The following is a 17,316-nucleotide window of genomic DNA, read 5'->3' as shown; positions in this document are numbered from 1 at the left end:
TACCCAATTTTGTTTTAATACGTTTGACTCCAATTGTAAATCGCTAAAAAAAATTATTGTTGCGCTCTATAAGAAATTATTATTATTATTAATATTATTAAAATTATTGAAATTATTATTATTATTATTGAAATTATTATTATTAAATTATTGAAATTATTATTGAAATTATTATTATTATTATTGAAATTATTATTATTATTATTATTATTGAAATTATTATTGAAATTATTATTGAAATTATTATTGAAATTATTAAAATTATTATTGAAATTATTATTGAAATTATTTAAATTATTATTGAAATTATTATTGAAATTATTATTATTATTGAAATTATTATTGAGATTATTATTATTGAAATTATTATTGAAATTATTATTATTGAAATTATTATTGAAATTATTATTATTGAAATTATTATTGAAATTATTATTATTGAAATTATTGAAATTATTATTATTATTATTTTTATTATGGCCCCTCTCTATTCTGGACCCAATAGCATCTGTTCCCCTTGTAGTCATGGCTGATGCTAATATCACAGAACTAAAACACCACCATCATTGACGGGAAGTAGAATTAGAGTGATTGTGACATAACGGAGCAGCAACCTGCAGCTCTACCTGTAACAAGCTGGCTTACGCTCGCTGGCGCTCATTGTAAAATGATAAACACTGGAGTGACAATACACGCCCTCATGCAATTTGTTTAGATGCCCTAATCTCTGGCATGGTAGGCAGTCACCTAGATTTAGCTACTGGTAGCCCTGCCATCTCTGCATTAGCGCTATTCTTGCCTCTGGCTATTCTTGCCCCTGGCTCGATTGTAGTAGTCTTAGCCCTCCCACAGAAATTAAGTAACAGAAAGACTATAAAATGACTTTGAATATTAATATAGTAAAAGAATAAACAAACATCAATGTTCACTAGATGTTTGATGTTTCTACCGCAGAGTGACGTTATGATACTTGGGCTTTTTGTATAAATTGATTATTTTGCCTGTTGGATGAAATAGAAGAAACAAACCAATATACAGTAGCTTTTTACACCTCTATAGAGATATATACGGCTTAGGGACTTTAATACAATTTCGAAGGCTCGTGGGAAATTCGTTCCATCATTTGAAAACAAACCCTGTTATTGTTCAGTTAGTTTTTTGTACAGTTCACCCCTCTTTAATCTGCAGTTAAATCTGCACAAGCTTTGAAAAGTGATAGTTACAGCTTTATCACATAAAGGCTCAGCTCTCAAAGCATCAGCTTTAGGCAAATTAGTCACAGTGACTTTGCAACCCACATGTCAACATAAGAGGGCTTACAGGACCCGGCAGCAAATACAATCCTCTCAGTAGAGGAGCATATTACAGGCTGTGTGTAGGGTCTTGGTCATATGTAGAAATATTATAACTGCAGAATGTGGCTGTGTATTATTGTCCCTCATCAAAAATACTGTTGTACCTCTATACATTAATATTCTGTGATTTAGGCTGTCACACACTGTAAATGTTCACTACCAGACATCATTTTTACATGTACAGTACTAAGGGCAGTATTCAATCCCATTGCTTATGCAATCTGCAGCCGTTTACTTTTTACCGACATGCCCATATTTGGACACTTGACAGCTTGAACACTGAACTCCGGCTGTTGAGTTACAATCGAGCTGAGCCAAAAATGCCCGGGATTACGACTGTCGGGACTTTCCGACATTCGGAATCCCATATTAAATACCCAACTATTCAACAACTATCTACATCGGTGCTTCCCAACTCCAGTACTCATGGTCCCTAATGTTGGGTACACATCTACAAATGTATCTGTCCAATCTATCTGGTGGGAACAAAAATCTGGTAATGTATGGGAGCATATGGCAATCTACCATTTGCTCCCAAATGCTGGAAAATGGATAAAAACAATTGTTCAGATACATTTGTTAATTCAAATGTATTTATTTAATTTGTCTGAATGACCACTGTTTGTTTGGGATCAAATTTTACATTCTCAAATGCTCCCATACATTACCAGATATTTGTACCCACCAGACAGATACATCTTTAGGTGTGTACCCAACTTACAGTGCATGTTTTACAGATCTCTTACACACGGTACAATCCAGCATGAGATTTTGACTCTATAGTCAAAATCGCAAGCAGATTGTATGCAGATCGTAAGCAGATGTTGCACTCGAATCTCAAATCGAATAGCAAGGGAATCTCACCATGTGTACACACCATTAGTTGGTGCACAGGTGTAGTCATTACTGGATGGCACATTTTAAAAGATCCACAGGGGGAACTAAAGCTATGTACACACACTTCGTTTTGCTTTAGATTCGATGTTAGATTCAATTTTCTATTAGATCTGGCATTATATCTTCCCATTCAATTTGGCATTAGATCTGTACTCTTGCATTAGATATCGATTTCGATATCAAATTCGATTTACATTCATGGTACATTGTACACATTCGATTTACTGGATCGAATTCAATATTTCCTTGGCTGCACAGTCTATTTTTCTTTTCGATTTTGTAAAAACGGGAGCGCGCATCAAATCGAATGCAGATCGAAAGTGTCCTAAAAACCATTCGATGTGGATTCGATTTTGCTTCTATAAGGAAAATCGAATCGAAAACAGGGAAAAATCGAAGCGTGTGTACATAGCTTAAGTTTTTCAATTCCTATACTAAGGAGATCTGTAATACATGCACTGTTTTGCTGGGTACACACTGACCTATAGTATATCTTCTGTTGATATGTCTGTGAAGATGCTGTCCACAGACATAGAGTGCAGGCTGTGCAAAACAACCAATGCCCGATATATCTAAAGATATATCGGTGCAACCTGCAGTGTGTGTGCGGCCGATCTGCCGACCACCTGTAAACTTGTTGCGCAAGCTGGTGGTGATTGACTGCGGAACAAAGGTGACCGCATGTAACACAGTTGTGGCATCAGTCACGACTAAAGGGGTAACCCAATCCATTTAGAGGAAGAGGCGGGGCTAAAATGACGGGAAAATTATCACCCAATTTTCTGAACTGGAGTCCATCACCAACCCCCCCTCCTTTCCAAAGTGAACAGCAGAAAAGTAGTAAAGGTGGCCATACACATGCAGATTTATCTTCAGATCTGTATGGTTGGAACAAAAACATGGTTATGGATGAGAGCAAATGACAGTTGACCATTTGCTTGGAAATGCTGGAAAACTGACAAACTTTCACTCATCCATAACCATGTTTTTGTTCCAACCAGCCAGATCTGAAGATAAACCTTACTAGTGTATGGGCACATTAAGTTTTGAACACAGTGAAAATACTGAGCCATTTCTTTCTTTTTTATTTTTAATGCTACGATCACATAACTCCCAACATGACCCCTTCCAGGAGTGACAAAATGCTCTGTTCCTGGACTTCAGTCGTAATTTGTGATTGGCATCTTTCTTATCAACACAGAATATGCAAATCATAAATTAATAGGGAAGTCCAAGAACAGAGCATATTCTGCCTCCCAGTGTGCAGCATGTTCGGAAGTAAGCGATGGTATAGGACTTAAGGGCCCCACACATCAGCAATTAATTGTGACAATCTTCAGATATGGAGATGATTGCCACAATTAATTTTAGATGTGTGGGCTCCCCCTTTTGGCAATCCCAATCAAAATCGCCAATCGATTGCTTAATCAGGTTTTTAAACATGTTTAATAATCTGATATTATCTGCAGATCTTTTTTATATGTGTGGGCATTCCCAATTCGTCTTCTTCATCTATTTACATTATGTACAGCAATCGATTGGGCAATTTCCAGATATGAAGATGCAATCTTTAGATGGAAAATTCTGCCGATCACTGAAATAAATCTGTAATGTGTGGGCAAAGTCAGATGGATTGTAAAATCCATTTATCTGGCCAAAAAATCCCTGTATCTGGAAATCCATAAATTGTGATTGCTGATGTATGGGGCCCATAACTTCCCATTCCAACTGTAAATCAGTCTAGACATTTCAAATTTGTTCCCCCTGCAGCACAACATGATCCTTGCAATGTGCAACACTACACCATGCAGCTGGATTATGCCTAACTCTAAATGGTTCTCATCTGTATAATGATGGTCACCTACAAGTACAGAAGTGCAGGTCAGAAGGATTAGAACTCATTGTCAGGTTCAAAGAAAAGGCAACACTGGGAATACAGATACAGTATCTGCGGCTTCTGAAGATGCGTATAGATTGGTAACAAAACAAAAATGTCTCTGCCAAATCCTTAGCTTAAAAGATGAATGAAATTAAATTAATTCTTTGAGTTTGTCAAAAACAGCAGGGACAATATCCAGTGACTTAGGTCAGTGTTTTAAACATCATGTCCGGGATACAGTAATACCCCTTTCATATCACAAACGCTGGTTGGACCCAGAATCGCGATACCGGGTTTGACCCTGTCCAGCACTTTTACATTAAACGCGGGTTGCCGATTATACTGGGAGCAACCAGGGTTTAACCCTTTTTATTACACGGGGCGAATTGCCAGGTTGCTCAACCTGGGGTTATAAGGTTTGGCGCTTTCCCAGCGCAACTTGGGGTTGTGAAGTCAGCAACCTGCAATTATCCGGGTCTAAAATGCTGTGTGGAAGAGGCTTAACAGTGCATGCTTTCCCGGGCTCCTCACAGGATCACAAGTGAGATCATTAGAACCACCTGTGAAACTTCTTAAGTGTCAGTCAGTGAATACATCTGCGCTCCAGCATGAGAAGCAGAAATCCTGCACTGCTAAGTTGTCTCAAGCGTTGTATTTGTACCCCATGGGGTAAAAGCAATAGGGTGCAAGAAGCCGAAAGTGCGTGAGTGAGGGCTACGGGGGGCTATGGGGAAGAGGAGTTAGCAGCGGGGAGCTGTGGGGAGACGGAGGCGGGCTCTCACAGAACGGGCGCACTGCGATTGATAATACTATTGCCAGGAGCAGCTCCATCGAGAGCTGCTTCATCTGTACATTTACCCCCATGTCTTTGTTTATGTACATGCGGTTACAAACCAAGTCACAAAACTGTGAGAGACTTATTCACAAGAAAATATATTGGGCAGGATATACTAAGGCAGAAATGTGCCAGTTAAAGGAGTGTCTCTGGGATGGCCCAGCAGCTCCTGCAGTGCTCCTGAGTGATTAAAACAGGCCGCGCTGTGATGCCACACAACCTTCCCCATTAAGCCACATACCCTTATGGAGTCTTGATGGCACACTGGGTGACTGACCCCAATAATGCCACTGAGCACATGGGCAACAAAAGTTATGTTACCCAAGTGATCAATATTATTCAAGCAGATAAATAACAAATTCATACAACGAATACCACATTCAGATCCAAATCCTGGATCTTGACCCAGGTCAGTTCCGTGTCCAACCGGGTCACTACTTGGGTTATTTTTCCTGGCCCCTCTCAAACTGAGCTGCGTCCTAGGTCAACCCAGCAATAAACTGAGTTATTGCTGCAGTAGGAATGGGGTATAAATGTGATGTCATAGAAAGAGATGGCAACTATGCTACAGGCGTCCTTTATTCTATTATTGCTACAACCTGTAAAGGTGGGCTGAATTGCAAAGTCAATCTTGTTTTAAACATTTGGATTGCCTTTTGTGTTTTACATAAGTCTGGGACAATATTCAGTGATGTGACATTTATTCCGGAAGCAATGGCATTTTCTTACACATGCATAACTAATAAGAAGATACACTTACAGCTCTGTTTACTACAGTGCGCTCCGATTTCGGCCACCTATGGGTCCTCATGTGACTGGACAGTGTAGAATTACTAAATCGCTGATTATTTTTCTATGTATCTGTTTAACAGCTAAGCAGCATTATACAATGGAACTCAGTCTTTACACCCTTGGTTAATGAATTTCCTTTTTCTCGTGTAGAACTAAATAAGTATATTGTGCTAAATGGCCATGTCAGCTCCTTATTATGTGGAATGACTCCGGAATACAGCTGTCTCTTTTAGGTTTGGAGGAATGTGACCATATGGAAATTGGTAATGCAAAGAATTGACATTTAATTGGTTGAAATCTTCCGGTAACGAATGAAACCCTTAAAGGTTGATTTGCTAAACTCATAAGTTTGCTCTGGATATCAGCATCCTTTTTATTTAATTAGTTTTCAAATGCAGTCGTAAGAACACAAATGCATGTGTAGCTTTGATGCTGAGGCTCATTCAGATGTGGTTCGAGTGGCTAACGCTGCTACCCTGGAAGCGGCAGGGATAGTGCTGTATTGTGATGCAGCAGCAGGCGTCTATTACAAGCAGAGGCCTCCTGCTGCAGTAGTGTTCCGACATGTGTCCTAGGATTCAGCATCGGATCTCTCTGCCACCATCAAGTGGCTTACAACACCTACTGTATGTTGCCACGCAAGCCACCTATCACAGAGGCCAGAAAATCTCTATGGGGAGATCCCTAACCTCTTCCCGCTCCCTAAATGGTGACGCTATGCCTCCATTTTCACAAGTGGTGGCCAATATCACCCCCTACTGCCCCCTAAACGGCAGCAGACTGAATCACTGACAGTCTGTTGCTGTTCTGCTTCTGACATCACCTGCCATGTGCAAAGTACCAAACAATGGAACTTTGCGCATGATTGTTTTAAGTATTCACATTAATGGGGCTTCTTCCTGCAGCCACAGTAATCTCATCAAGGGCCAGATGTATCAAGCTTCAGGTAATACATAACTTATGAACCTCACTGCCCATACCTCTGTTACTACTGATACGGTATAGAAGAAGGTTAATGTCTGGGTCGGCGGTGGCTATGTAGGGTGCTGGTAGTCGGCGGTCGGTACATGTATATGTACCGAGTCCCCTTGCATGGCTCGCTTCGCTCGTCATGCTTCGGGCACAGTGACTCGCTGCCCTCGGCACACTATTCTATTCCCACTCTATGCCCACTTGTACAGTAAACTATGAAAAACCACCATTTAAAAAAGAAAAAGGGACATGAAGGTGTTGACCTTTTGGTGGTGTCTGCCTGGGGAGTGTTGTCCCTTTTTTAGGTGTCGGCCTGGTGGCTATCGGCCCTTGGTGGCCGGTCTGGTGGCTGTGGACCTGGGTGGTTGTTTATCCCTCTCCACTTTATCACTTTTTGAAGCTTTATACATCTGGCCCTAAGGGAGCTTCTTCCTGCAGCCACAGTATTCACAGTAGACCAGGCGTATATCGTTTGATAACTGCAAGAAATGATTCTACGACATCAAGCGGCTGGTGATCTTGCTAAGGAGGCCAAGCATATGCAGAGGACAGGAGATGCTACCCCTTCTACTATCATCTTCAATGAGTATGAGGACTTGATGAAAGTTATAATTCCCCCTGAGGTCATATATCTTCTTCTGCACTGCTGACAGATCAGTTATCCCACAGCCCCAACTGCAACCATCTCATCCAGTACATAAGTAGCCAAGATTGGAAAATGCAGAGATGTGTGTATGTGCTTAATGGCATTTAATAAGCTACACATTTGAGCTGGGGAGTAGCTGTGGACTGATATGTAAATAGTGAATCTTCAACATGTGAAAACCGCATCAAAATCATGGCATTTAAAAAAAAAAATTTTTTTATGAATTTCACTGGTTTATGTCCTAAACATGTACTGTGCGTATTTTAAAGTACAAATTATTAGTAAATTTGGCTTCCCTATTAAAGCGTATGGAGAAATACATGTGTGTTCTTTCACTAGTGTATTCGTAAACCGAAATACGGTTGGAATTAATGTTCGTTAAAACGGCAATTCGTATGGATTCTGCTGTTAGTAAATTAGTAAAACAATAATTTATGCTCGTATTTGGTGTGGTAATTACAGTATCTTGGCATTCATAATGTCGACATCCTTTCGAATTGACATGGTGGTAATATTAACATGTTAATAATGTCAACATTATATTAACATTTTGAAACATTTAGGGGTAAATTTACTAAGATGGGATGTTGCCCATAACAACTAATCAGATCCTACTTTTTATTCATATAGCACATTCTACACGAAATGGGAAACATTCCAACTTCAATAAACTCCAATCTTATACCCCTTTCACACTGCAGCTCTTAACCAGTATATTGCCAATTTTTTAGCCTTTTAAAACGGTTAGAGCTGCAGTGTGAAAGCGCCAGTCTGCATTTACCGGTTACAAATAACCGGTATTTGCAAACGGGTAAAAAGCAGAGTCCTACAAGTTTCATAGCTGGTTTTTATGCAGTGTGTACGGCTCTGAACCGGTATTTAGGACTAAGGCAGCAGTGAGCACTGAGCTGGTCCCGCTCTGTGCATATATAATGAGCAGGTCCCAGCGCAGTAAATATTTAGTGAGCTAGACCCCCTCATTAAATATGCACATATGTAATGAGTGGGTCCTGCTCATTAAATATGCACTGAGCTGTCTCATAGCTACTGTGCGTCCTGTTCTCCTCAAGCTGCTTTCACACCGCAAACCTGCTTGAGACCCGGTATTTACCTGCAGAGTGAAAGGGGTTTTACTTGCTCTGACCTGTTTTAAGAAACTTTTAAATACCGGGTCTAAGCAGGTTTTGCAGTGCGAAAGCAGCATTAGTAAATTGACCCCTTATAGTGATATTCAATCCAGGATTCCTTCTGTCGGAGCGTGCCGACAGTAGGAATCTCGGATAATTTTCGCCCTCGATAGATACAGGACAGGTAGAATTCAATGCCGTTTCGCTAACAGTGGGTGTGTCTGCAAAATGGCCTCGGATTGACGCAGAAACGCCCATGAATTCGACAATTCGCATCAGTTTCCCACAAAATAGATCCGACCTTTTTTGAAAGTCGGATGTGTTTTGTCGGAATTCGCCTTCAATGCTGTCGGAAACAGCAGGATTGAGTAGGTGGGGTTCGCAATTTCCCATGTCGGAATTAGCAGCCAAAATTGAATACCCCTCTTAGTGTCATTCTATCCCTAACCCTAATGGTAAACCTAACCCTATTCAAAATATAGATATTATATCAATGTCAACATTTCAGGAGGAGCACAATGGCTAAAGGGGCCCATCTCTTGGGGGACTTCCAAACATTCTGCACATGTGCAGTAGTAAATAATCACTCAACTGCACAAACATCGGCATTGCAGCCACCTCCGAATCAGGCCCAAAATGTATTGCTAAGGTGAAAGATCAATGCAATAAAGATGCATGCAAAATATGCTAATAATGTATCCCTAACACGCTCTATAAGTATATGTCACTTTTCACGAAGTTTCCCAGTGTATATGTGTCACAAAACCCTTAAGCCAATTGGTGTAATTTAGCATGCATCATTTACACACGGGAGGACAATGAGCACCATTCAGTCAGCCTTTATGCACCATGGTATTTGCTCACTTCAAAACCTGATCATGTGCTCACAAAAAAACTACAATTGTTTGAAGTGGCAACGCAAAAAAAGTTTCTGATTTTAGGCAACTTAACTATTTTCCAAAGAATAAAGAGAAGCCCTGCACGAAAGAGAAAAGATCCAAAACATTGCTAAGGGCACCTATTAAAGAGCACACTGGTGGCATTTCATTATTAGTACAATAAAAGCTTGCAAGATAGCATTAAGAAATGCCAATTTCACATCCTATTAACAATCTCTTTTCTTCTCCTCTATAATGTAGAATCCGTGATGGCCGGTCAGGGCACCAGGTGTGAGAAGGGATGCAAGCATTGGCACTGACACGGGGACCCAGCCTAGTACAGCACCCACAGTGCTGGGTCTTGTATTGGCAAGTGACTCTTTAATTACATCGGGACCATGCGGCCAATTCAGACTCGATCGTACGGGTCCAAATTCACTTGCGCATGTGCGAATATGGGCAAATGCAACCCCCTGTACAAACGCCTTCACGTGTATCACACTCGCCGAGGCGTTCAGCAGGGGCACGGCCAGCGTTTTATGGGCGTCCTTATGTCAATGTGTGGGGCAGGGAGCTGACTTCACATGACGTCTGAGCCTGCCTTGAATTCGGACTGCACATCCCCTCGCATGCTAATGAGGGGATTTTGGCTTTTAGCTGGGTGGCAGTATATGCAGCCTAGCGAAAAGGTCTGAATCAGGCCCCCATGTATAGAATTGCTGTTAAAAGTTGTTAATTGGAATTATATAACCACACTTGCCTTGCAGGAGACACCTGATTGTAAGGGTAGTTCCCCATATCCCTGGAAAAGCAGCCAGATCTCCTGCATCCCGCCGACCTCCTGCCGACCTCCTTTAAGTTGCTACAGCTATCCAGCCTGGCAGGTGCTGATGGAAAGCAGAGCCCAGGTCACCAGCATCAGGAGAGGCAGACAAAGAGTGCCAACTGCCAGTCCCCACCACTGCCATTTATACTCCTGGTCTATAGATGGGGAAAGGGAGAGTAGGGTGTGAGATCTGCAGGTTTGCTGCTATCTCCCATGACCTGCTCACCACCTTCTATCACCTCCCTGTCCCTATACAGACTGGGCACCAAGAGATGCCAGGCTGGCTTTGTCTTTAAAAAGGGGGTTGGCAGCAGCAGCAATGCTACATTTTGGAAATTTACTTAGGGTTTGGGTACAAACAGGTTCTGCCTATAATATATTACAATGGGATCTATTGGAGATGTGGAGAATTAATAGAAGAAAACAACAATTTATTTTATTTTATTATTGTTGTTTTCTTCTATTATTCTTCACATAATCTCTATTCCTTATTTTCAGGAGCACCCATTGATATAAACAAACCTTTTCTATTTTCTGTCCTTAGTGCAGAGTTGCTGGCTTCATTGGCATTACAGGATTGCCGGTAATGTGCTCAGCGCAGGCAGTGTCAAGAATGTATCCTCAATTCAAAAGGTAACAGCGGTGTCTCCAGTGTGGGGGTGTTGCTTGTGTCAGCAGTGCAGGAGTACCTGTGGTCTAATCAGAGTGAGGTTGCTGCTGGTGTGGGAGTGAGGGTGCGAGGGTGCCAGTGATGTTGTATCCAAAGTTCATGGGTCCCTGCAGTGTCAGCAGTGAAGTGACAGCAGGGGTTGCACCAGGGTGCTTAGCATGGTGGTCCGTTCCTATGGAGACAGCAGCATGGGGTGGGGAGTGCTGTCCGAGCATTGTCCTCTGTGCGAGGGAGAAGGTGGCGCCATCTTCTGCGCATTGTCTCATTGAAGTCAATGTAGAACTGCTGATTGGCTGAGAGCTGGGACAGATGGATCTCTCAGCCAATCAGCGGTCACTTATTGATTTCAAGAGGACTTTTGACTCTCTCAATCCTCAGGCTGGCCGCCAATCCACCGCTGCCTGTCGATACACCCCCAACAGGTGCCTCTCTTGATTTTGTAAGGCTAGCCTCTTCCCCTCCCATTCCAACGCCCCTGTCTTCATGGCAACTCTATATCACATGTGTGACATAAAGAGAATTAGGAGGAGAATTATAAAAACTTAGTAAGAGATAAATGATGGAAGCTGATTGGTTGGTACTTATTACTCTCCTCTTTATCACTCTTCCAAGATTTGATACATTTCCCCTTTGGTTCTGCTACATGGGGATCAGACAGGTTCACTTGCTGTAGAGAGTGTAGTGCTTTGCAAACTTTGTGACTTTACTCATTTCTTTCCCACCACCATAAGTAAGAATTGTAAGAAAGCTGAAGTGTTCCCACACAAGTACAGCAGAAGGAAACCAGCAGCTTCAGGCTCATAAACCATTATACAATGTCCTGACACAAATCAGGCCACATTTGACAGTGGCAGGAAGCAGTGGGACTGGCCTCTGAGCCTCAGGCCTCTCTGTTCACACTTTACCACTGCTAAGTGCATATTTTATATTTTTAACTGCTATGTTCTCTAATACATACCTTTACTTACAGTATATCTATTACAGCAGAATGTTCCAAAATGTACTGTATGTGGATTATTGTATTTTTCTGAAGACTGTTACATGTGGTTGACAGCCATCTCTCTCTCTAGAACTGAGCAGGCAGGCTTCTGCTCACTACATATCTGCAACCAATGATTTTTCCTCGCAGGGAATTGCCTATATGATGGTGCCGGGGCTGGATTTTTCACATAATTTCACACCAGCCTAAACTCCCGGGTTGGGTCCGGGAACAACCCGGACTAGAGCTGGTGTGAAAGGTTCCAGTGACAAATTCCCAGGTTAATTTGCCGGCAATTCAACCCTGCTAGGTAGCAGGGTTGCTCCCGGGTCCTTCCAAGGTTACTGGCTGGTGTAAAAGGTGCAGGGACATGTCCCTGCTTCCTGTGTTGCCTCTGCTAGTGCTGATTTGCTAGCAGGGCAACTTCCTGTTGTGGTAGACACTCACAGACACGCCCAGAGACAGCATACAGCATGCAGGGAGACACTGTGCATGTTCTGTAGCACCACAGACCCCAGAAGTTCATTTTAACCCCTGAAAGCCTGCAATGTCTTGGACAAATGAGGAGGTGAGAGAGCTATTAATCATTAGAGGGGAAGATGCTTTCATATGCCTTTTAATTTTGTTTTATACAAGTAAACAAAGGCTGAAACACAACAAATGTTTTGTGTCTTAATTATTAATAATCAATAATGTAATGTAAGCCTAAAAAAGGCCATTTTCAATGCTATTCTCATAAAAAATGCAGGGTCATCCCGGGTTCAGTGTGAAAGGTGCCGACCCGGGTGCCGTCCCTGCTTCAAAAGCATGTGTGAATGGGTCCCAACCTGGGAATGTCCCTGCATGTCCCTGGAATTCAATTCCCGGGTTTGTCTCTGCATTTCTGGTGTGAAAGGGGTATTAGTAGTCACTGCCCTTTTCAACAAAATATACCATGAATTGCACAGATTTGAATAAAGAGCAGAGCCAATTAGCATATACTTGCATCAATAGGCCCCTCTCTTCCTTACAGGTCACTGATTCCTGGTTTCATTCTCTACATTTTGCACACTTCACTAAGAAGTGATTGTATAGGTGTTTCTATAATGAGTGCAGTGTGTACAGTGCACACGGGCCCCTGGGTCCAAGGGGGCCACACTGCACCCATATATAATATTTACCCCTCTGAAATTCTGCGCCGGCATCTCGCACCTGAGACAGAAATCACTCGAAAAATGTCCGCCATTAGGCCTAAATGGATCAGTGTTAGTCCACATATCAACTACAATTTAAGCAAACTGGGAGAAAATTAAATAAAATCATAAAAAATATTCAATAATAAAATGTTAAATATGGTTTTGGCATGCAATGACTGCAACCGTTGCACCTCCCTGGATTCTTGACGTGACAAGTATAATCTCACATCTGTTTCTCATATATTTAAATTCCCCATTTTTTTAATTCTCTACCTCTTGGTTTGATCTCTAGGCCTTTGACCCTGATTGAATCTTTAAGCCTACTTCAATTATTTCAGATCTATACAATTCCCTATGACACGCAAAACTCCCAGACGCAAAAACACGAGCTACAATGGGTTAAGGACTTGGGTGACCCACCAGATGAGGAATCATGGCCCACTATCCATGGCAGGGTTTTCAAGGCTTTTACTTCCTCTTTGAACAAAGACAACTTCTATAAGGTTTACTATGTATCTGGTGCCTACCCGTCTGCATAAAATGTATACAACTGCCTCTGACCTCTGTTAGAGAGGTTGTGGTGTGAAGGGCACCTACATGCAAATCTGGTGGTCTTGCCCTAAAATTGCTAGTTACTGGGATGTTGTTTCCCACCTATCATATATACTCGAGTATAAGCCTACTTTTTCAGAACATTTTTTTATGCTGAAAAAGCCCCCCTCGGCTTATACTTGAGTGAGGGTCCCACTTGAGTCAATACGTTTTCCCAGTTTTTTTGTTGTAATATTAGGTGCCTCGGCTTATATTCGGGTCGACTTATACTCCAGTATATACGGTACTTTCCATAGTTCTTCATGTACACATAGTCAATCCCCCTGGTCTTTTCTCCGTGCTGCCCTGTGGAGGGTCTTGATAAGACTGCTGAAAAATGATCTATGCACATCCTGAACGCAGCCCGGTGTTTAATCGCAAAAAAACTTTGGAAATTTATTGATCCTCCCTCTCGCCAGCAACTAATAAACAAAAATGGTATGTGGCAGCCATGGAGAAAATATCAGCTTATCTTCTCAATACGTCCTATACATTTTTGATGGGTTGGTGTGTGTGGTTCTTGTATAATAATGCTACACCCCATGTTGCGCTCCTGCCTGTTTCTTCAGACCTTTTGTTATAACTTTAATATTTTATTTTTCTTTGCTTCCCATTAAGAGTAGCTAGCTACACCCTGATTTACCTATTTATTATTATTTGTTATTTTCATAATTTTTTCTGATTCCTACAACTCAGGCCTGGGGACTTGCCCTCCTTCTATCGCCTCTCACCTCTCCCCCCCATCCACCTCTTCTTCTTTCTCTCCTTTTCTTTCTTTCTTATCTCATTTCCACATTTTTTTTTATATTTTTCCATTTGGCTCACAACCTCATTTCATACTTTTATTATAACCCATGTCTTTGTATTTTTTTTTTTTGTTTTGACTGTAGTTATACTGCACTCATGTTTTACCGACGTTCTGATGACTGTGATAACCCAGCCTTCCTTTGCTTAGATTACTGTATTTTAGACCTCCCAGCGTTTCATCTGCTTCCCCATGACAACACTGGGCATTCCCATGCTTAATGCGGCTGTGTAATGAGCGGATGTCAGCTGATCGCCCTCTTCTCAAACAGGGACGCCACGGATCTAAGATACCAGAGAAGTGTCTTAGATCTGCGAGCACTAGAGAAATCACCCCCACATGCAAGGCTACGAATGGATGTTTATGCTAAACATCCAATCTAATACGTGCAGGGAAATTGGTGTGGGAGGGGAGGGGGGCAGCTGTTCATGCGTGAAACAGCTAACATATAATCAGAATTATTTCAGCTTGATAATGTACAAATAAACAGTAAATTTATAATTATTAATATAATAATTTATTAATTTGATATCCAATACAAATAAAGGTAAAACACACGTCCATACTTTCCACAATGGTTAATTTGTAATATAGTAACTTGTGTGATACAAAAAGATAATAGAAATCTAAATGTACTACACTATATAGCAATTTACAATATAACAGTTTTGTATACATAACTGGGGGGGGGTATGCAATGTGCTGACGCTATTTCCGATGTGGGAAATAGCGGCGGCTTCCTATTCAATGCTGTCACTAACGACAGCATTGATGTGGGATCACGGCAGAACGGGCCCGACTTCAGAAGCTGTCGGGCCCGTTCTGCCGATAACGGCTGTGGATTATTGTTATCCGGGCCGCAGATCGGCAATCCACGGCTGTTTTCGTGGCCACGCCCCCTTTGCGCCCATCGGCAGGCGGGACATTGAATCCCATCTGTCGTTATGCGGTCGATGTGACCAATAAGGGGCCAGGATCACGGCTGTCGGCGGGGATCGACAGCTGTGATCCCAGATTGCATACCCCCCAAGTCTCAGATTCCAGCTTATTTTCTGAATAATTCTTTGACCATTAAATGCATACAATTTTTTTTAAATGAAACGGGGTTCAATAATTGGCAAATTTTTAATTAAGTTAAAAAATTTATATATAATATATATATATCCCATTGTCCATAGGCTTCCTGCTACAGCAAAACTGCAACTTCACCAGTTAAGTGGTTACAGAGATCTCAACCCATGGTGTGGATTTAATATGTTGCAAGCCAATTACACATTACAGATCAATGTCATCACATGACAAAACTGTCTTTCTAAACTATGGGGGTTATTCTGGTTGAGTCCACCAAACCCCGCCCGGCGAACCTATAAAAGTGACTTTTCAGTTACTTACATTTGCGTGCACGCTGGCGTGGATATCGGCGGGCAACTGACATCCGGGGATGTCAGCTACCCGCCCCCCCACACCCGCGTCACTGCCTCATTACCATGAGAACGTCCAGCTTTCTCATGGAAACGCCCATGGAACGCTGGGCGTTCCCATATGGTAATGGTGCGACCCGGCGCCCCCGCCCATATCCGCCCCCCCCCCTCCCACGCCGCCATGGGTGCGTGCACATACGCATGCACATGAGCAGATACCCGCCTGCGCATGCGCAGATGCGCAACATCGGTCCTGCGTGCGAATGCACGCAGGACCGATGTGATCTGAATGAGGCCCCATGATTCCTTAATTTGTTAAAAAATGTTGTGTGTGTACGAGAAACCGTATAGTAGGCTTTATATAATATAAATCAAAAGTGCAAAGTGAGAAGATTCACATAACTTTGAGTATTAGAAAAAATTATAGGGGAATCTTTTAATCCTTTAATGATTAGAGCAAACATTATTTGTTTTATTTATAATGTGCACAGGCAGTACATTTATTGTGATTACATTTAGAAAAATCGTTTACTTTATCTTCACTAGTGGTCCCCAAGTTTCCATTCGCTTCCCTTTTTGGCAAACCACTAAAAAATCCAGAGGCTAAAATTTTCTTAAGATACTTGGAGTGACATTTAATAGGATGCGATTTTCCGCCTTTTTTTATTTTTAGTAAAAAAAAAAAAGTCTGAATTCGCACGTTTTCAGAAAATGGCACATTTAATAGGATGCGAATCGTACTTTTTTTGCCAAAGGGCACACTTTATTGGCTGGTGGGTGGGACTAACCCCCAGCATGTGGGATGTAACCAATCATTTGTGCTTCTCTCACAGGGGTACTGCCAGGCAGAGAAGACATCCATCAATCCGGATACTCCGGTGAGTGTAATATCCCTCAAAAGGTACTCGTTTAGATTCTACATTGTCAAGAGGTAATGTACAGTATGTGTGAATGGGTATGTAGTCATTAGATCTACACATGTACAGACGCAAAACATCGGTCCTCCGTGCGAATGCATGGAGGAAGGAAAGGACCTGAATAAGGGCCACTATCCAGAAAAATGTACTTACATCTGCAGTTCATACTAAAGATGTCTGAGAAGTTTCGATTGACCTCACAAATATAGCAAGCTAAGACAGTAAAACAAAAAGCCTCCAGGAGTAAGAGATGATATTTCATCCGCTCACCCAGTCACTAGATGGTAACTTGTTAGCTTGTGGTTACAGGCTTCTCTCTATAACCCACACTTAAAGGGCAAATATTTTGTGCTGGGAAAATATAGGTACATTCTTTCTCAAGCTCCCAGAACAGTAAATAAAACTACCTTGAAATAACAGTTCTAGCAGGTTGAATATAACAGGTCTAATCGCTTTCCATAAAGATTTACTTTCTCAGTTATTAGTAGACAGTTTGTATCAACATTTACAAAAAGAAGGTAAAAACATTGGCACTTGCTGATAAGTACAAA

Source organism: Crinia signifera, chromosome 1 (assembly GCF_055691185.1).
Source record: "Crinia signifera chromosome 1, ASM5569118v1, whole genome shotgun sequence".
Classification (NCBI taxonomy): domain Eukaryota; kingdom Metazoa; phylum Chordata; class Amphibia; order Anura; family Myobatrachidae; genus Crinia; species Crinia signifera.
This window is presented reverse-complemented; position numbering follows the sequence as displayed.